The sequence below is a fragment of the Rattus norvegicus genome, chromosome 8, assembly GCF_036323735.1.
Source record: "Rattus norvegicus strain BN/NHsdMcwi chromosome 8, GRCr8, whole genome shotgun sequence".
In the NCBI taxonomy this organism is placed as follows: Eukaryota; Metazoa; Chordata; class Mammalia; order Rodentia; family Muridae; genus Rattus; species Rattus norvegicus.
The window spans coordinates 30771346-30776461 of NC_086026.1; the positions used below are offsets into that span (position 1 = coordinate 30771346).

The following is a 5116-nucleotide window of genomic DNA, read 5'->3' on the forward strand; positions in this document are numbered from 1 at the left end:
AGAGAGAGAAACAGAGAGAGAGAGAGAGAGAGAGAGAGAGAGAGAGAGAGAGAGAGAGAGGAGTAGAGGCCAGCCCTAGCCATGAGCACATGGAGAGAGAGGGGGGAGGGGAATGGAGAAAGAAGGGACAAAGTGGTAAGAGGGTAAGAAAGCAAGAGAGCAAGAGAGAGCAAGCAAAAGGATTAATCTATGTGACAAGTTACTTAAAGAAGTAAAAATTACTCAGTGACGGCTGTTATCACCAAAATCCAAAACACAACCCCAGCATAGATGACAGTTCACAAAACATGGGCACCTGGGGCACACTAAACAACCTGCAGGTGCTTCAACATGTTGGAAAGTGTCCTTTCGGAGTGAAACTGACCAGTATAAACCTGTTCTAGGCATTGAGGCGTGTCTGTGCTTGTTCCAGGCAACTGGCCTTAACTCAGTTTTAGCTTGGCTTGTTCACGAATGACTCTCCCCAGTCTTTATTGTTTACACTAACAGGGCAGGACCTAGTAAATCTTGTCAGCTTCAGGGACTTCCTGAAACTGTTTTGGTTTATTTACTTTCTGGCTTAAGGAGCTTTATGCAGGATGGACTGTTACAATCTCAGGGGAAAATGCTACACAACAACATCTAGCACAGATTAGTCTGTAAAGAGGAAAATAGCTTCTGGTTACATAGCATCTGCTACAGTGAACCAGCCGGCTCAAACTCTCCAAAAGGCACATACATTATAGGATCAGTCTGCAATGTTTGTTCACCCATCCACAGAGGAGCCGTCTCTATCTTGTAGGAAATCTAATCTGCACCTTGTGAGGGCAGTATCAGCTTAGTCTGGCTCAAAAATTTAAAGTTCGGAAGCAGCTTGACCTGACCCAGGGGCACAGGCACATGAAAACAATGTTCTAAACACAAAAGTACCATGAGTACATTTGTGTTATAGAACTGATAGGAGTGCAAGTTAGAACACAGACAGACCAAGGCAAGAAACTAAAATCTGATAGACTAAAGAGTATGGCAGATGTGCTCAAAATCTTCGAAGAAAGAAAAGGAAAAGGAGAGTGTGTACATTTATAAGAGATGGGTGGAGGCAAGAGATTTCGTTACCTTTGTGCAACTGTGATAAGAACCAGACATGGGACCGCAGCGGAACTCCAATCCTGGTTTCTCACTTCTCTCTCCTCTCCAGACAAGATAAGCTTTACCACCCGCTCCACCACTTTCTCCACCAACTACCGGTCCTTGGGCTCTGTGCAGACTCTCAGCCAGCGGGTCTGGCCTGCCAGCAGTGCAGCCAGCGTCTATGCAGGTGCTGGGGGCTCAGAGTCCTGGATATCCGTGACCCGCTCTGTCTGGGGTGGCTCCGTGGGGTCCGCAGGCCTGGCGGGAATGGGTGGGGTCCAGACTGAGAAGGAGACCATGCAAGATCTGAATGACCGCCTGGTCAGCTACCTAGACAAGGTGAAGAGCCTGGAGACCGAGAACAGGAAACTAGAGAGCAAAATCCTGGAATATCTGGAGAAAAGGGGGCTCAGATCTTTGCGAATTCTGTGGACAATGCCCGCATCGTCCTGCAGGTCGACAATGCCCGTCTTACCGCTGATGACTTTAGAGTCAAGTATGAGACAGAACTGGCCACCGTCAGTCTGTGGAGAGTGACGTTCATGGACTCCGCAAGGTGGTGACTGACACCAACATCACAAGATTGCAGCTGGAGACAGAAATCGAAACGCTCAAGGAGGAGCTGCTGTTTATGAAGAAGAATCATGAGGAGGAAGTCCAAGGCCTGGAAGCTCAGACTGCGAGTTCTGGGTTGACTGTGGAAGTGGATGCTCCCAAATCTCAGGACCTCAGCAAGATCGTGGAAGAGCTGGCTCAGAAGAACCGTGAGGAACTGGACAAGTACTGGTCTCAGCAGATTGAGGAGAGTACCACGGTAGTCACTACCAAGTCTGCCGAAATCAGGGACACTGAGACCACACTCTTGGAGCTGAGACGAACCCTCCAGACCTTGGAGATTGACCTGGACTCCATGAAAAACCAGAACATCAACTTGGAGAACAACCTCAGGGAAGTGGAGGCCAGATACAGGGCGCAGATGGAGCAATTCAATGGGGTCCTTCTGCATCTGGAATCAGAGCTGGCACAAACTCGGGCAGGACAGTGTCAGACCAAGGAATATGAAGCCCTGTTGAACACCAAGGTCAAACTTGAGGTGGAGATTGCCACCTATGGCCGCTTGCTGGAGGATGAGGAAGATTTCAGTCTCAACGACGCCCTGGACTCCAGCAACTCCAGAGGACAACTACCTTTAAGGTCGTGGATGGCAAAGTGGTGTCCAAGACCAATGATACCAGAGTTCTGAGGCACAAGGCTGAGAAGAAGGGAACCCCCTGGGGACTGAGGGACCAATAAAAGTTGAGAGTTCACTGGAAAAAAAAAAAAGAGAACCAGACATGGTGGCTAGAGCAAAAGCTAGGAGCTCACATCTTGAACCTGGAGTAGGAAGCAAAAATTTTACTCAAAATTGCATGAATGTTTAATTTATACTTCCAAAGGCTGTCTCCAGTGATGTTTCCTTCAACAAGGCCATGCCTCCTAAGCCTCCTGCACAGCATCAGTTTAGAAGCAAGTGTCCAAATGCCTTAGACTATGGGGCATATTTCTCATTCAAACCATCCCAGAGAGTATCTAGGGAAGGAGAAAAAGATGAACCAGGAGAGGCGCAAGAAGCGAGGCTGTAAGGAGTGGACTTCGAAGGAAGTCTGAAAGAGCTGGAGGGCAAAGAAAAGGGCACCCTGGTACTCAGTAGTAACCATGACTGTGGACATGGGAGAGGACAGGAATGGCAGCAGGCATAGCTGTAGGCTAGGGACAGCTATGTAGGACAATGTGGGGAAAGAGCATGCTAGACAGCTGTCAGAATCTTTGGTTGAAGTGAAAAAATCAAGTATGTGAAGGAAGGAATGTTCTGGCTGCTTTTGTGTGTTTTGTTCTTTTAACATAAAGAAATTGTGTGGATGCAATTGGGAAAGAACATTAAGTGGGTAGACAGAGGACTTTGGGAGGAAGCTCCCCATGATTGTTGTCCAGAGTAAGCCTTTCAGCGTGGGTGGAGAAATTAGACGCTGACAGGACAACACAGCGGAAGTGAAAAAGGAAGGAGAACAACAGGAAATAAGTCATATTTGGCAGGTTAAGTGTGGATGGATAATGTGAACCAAGACATTTACGTTGTCTGTGAAAAGGGACAGCAGAATCACCTCTTAAGCCTGTTAGCATCTCTGCTAGTTAAAGAGAAAGCAACATTGCTCTTCCTAAGTGTGATTTAGAGGAGACACACACAGAAAATTATCCAAACAGGATCCAGGGTAAAACTTCGAGAAATTGCTCAATTATACAATCTGGTGGTTCACAGCACAGCCTTTAGAATGAGGGAAAGAAAGTTTGCTTTTCCGGCTTCTCTGGACCATAGCTACCTGTGGTTGCTGCAGTTTCCCTGTTCCAAAGCTGTGTGGTTGTGCCCAGACTGCATGACTAAATGAGAGCATCGGCCCCTGGTATGTGCGGTACAGAGAGAGGTACAGAGTGGGGGCAAATATTAGTCCGCAAGGGACTTCGGCCTTTATCATCACTGTGTAAAGCCAATGAAGGAGAACCTTCTTGTCACAAGCTTGGAAATGCAGGAGATGCAGCAGGGCTGGAGAGGTGAAGGTGACAGCACCCCTCAGGACCTGAAACCCCAACCAAACACACACAGCTTCTCTCTGGATTCTTTATCAACTTTCACGTGTGCTTCTGCCTTTTCGACTCTCTGGCTCCTTTATCGGTTTATATATGTGCTGTCGCCTTCGAGGCCACCCACTCCTGCTATACTGCCTTTTCACAGCTCTGGATGCCGTCAGCACAGAGGCATGTGATATAAAGTACTGTTCCTGTGGCTTTCAGATTTCCAAATCTTTATTGATACTGATTTTTGATATATTTTAACTGTTATTTATGATTTTCACAAACCAAACAATGAATTAAGAAGCATAGCAACATTGAAAATACGGATGACATCATGATTTAGGAATATAGGGGCATCTTTGAGAGCAATAGAGCCTTTCTTGGTTGTTTTTGTGTTTATCTTGAGAGGCCAGGGGTCCCAGATACTCAACAGTTGATGAACAGCCCTCTAAGCCTAAGGATTTGGGGTTCTAGTCTCATAGGTTTTAAGAATAAAGTTCATGGACCAATTAGGGTGAGTTTTAGAAAGAAGTGTTTATTATAGGGAGGTTAAAAAAGAAGCCAAGAGCAGAGGTCCTGTCCAGCAGAAGAGGTCCCCAGGCATAGGGTACCATTGAGCTTTATCATCTTGGCATTCATTAAGAAAGCCTTAGTGGACGAGGGAAGGGATGTGGATAAGTAGTCAGTCCAGTTTTCTTCAAGAGTGCTCATGTGTTCCAGATGCTTCCCTAGTTTTTCTTCTATTAGTTTGAGTGTATCTGGTTTGATGTGGAGGTCCTTGATCCACTTGGACTTAAGCTTTGTACAGGGTGATAAGCATGGATCGATCTGCATTCTTCTACATGTTGACCTCCAGTTGAACCAGCACCATTTGCTGAAAATGCTATCTTTTTTCCATTGGATGGTTTTGGCTCCTTTGTCAAAAATCAAGTGCCCATAGGTGTGCAGGTTCATTTCTGGGTCTTCAATTCTGTTCCATTGGTCTATCTGTCTGTCTCTGTACCAATACCATGCAGTTTTTATCACTATTGCTCTGTAATACTGCTTGAGTTCAGGGATAGTGATTCCCCCTGAAGTCCTTTTATTGTTGAGGATAGTTTTAGCTATCCTGGGTTTTTTGTTATTCCAGATGAATTTGCAAATTGTTCTGTCTAACTCTTTGAAGAATTGGATTGGTATTTTGATGGGGATTGCATTGAATCTGTAGATCGCTTTTGGTAAAATGGCCATTTTTACTATATTAATCCTGCCAATCCATGAACATGGAAGATCTTTCCATCTTCTGAGGTCTTCTTCAATTTCTTTCTTCAGAGTCTTGAAGTTCTTATTGTACAAATCTTTTACTTGCTTGGTTAAAGTCACACCGAGGTACTTTATATTGATTGGGTCTATTATGAAG

The 5116-nt window shown here is 45.6% G+C and overlaps 1 pseudogene; it reads left to right on the forward strand.

Moving 5' to 3' along the window:
• Positions 1-1068: 1068 nt before the first annotated feature.
• Krt18-ps2 (keratin 18, pseudogene 2) lies at positions 1069-2403 on the forward strand (annotated as a pseudogene).
• Positions 2404-5116: the final 2713 nt, after the last annotated feature.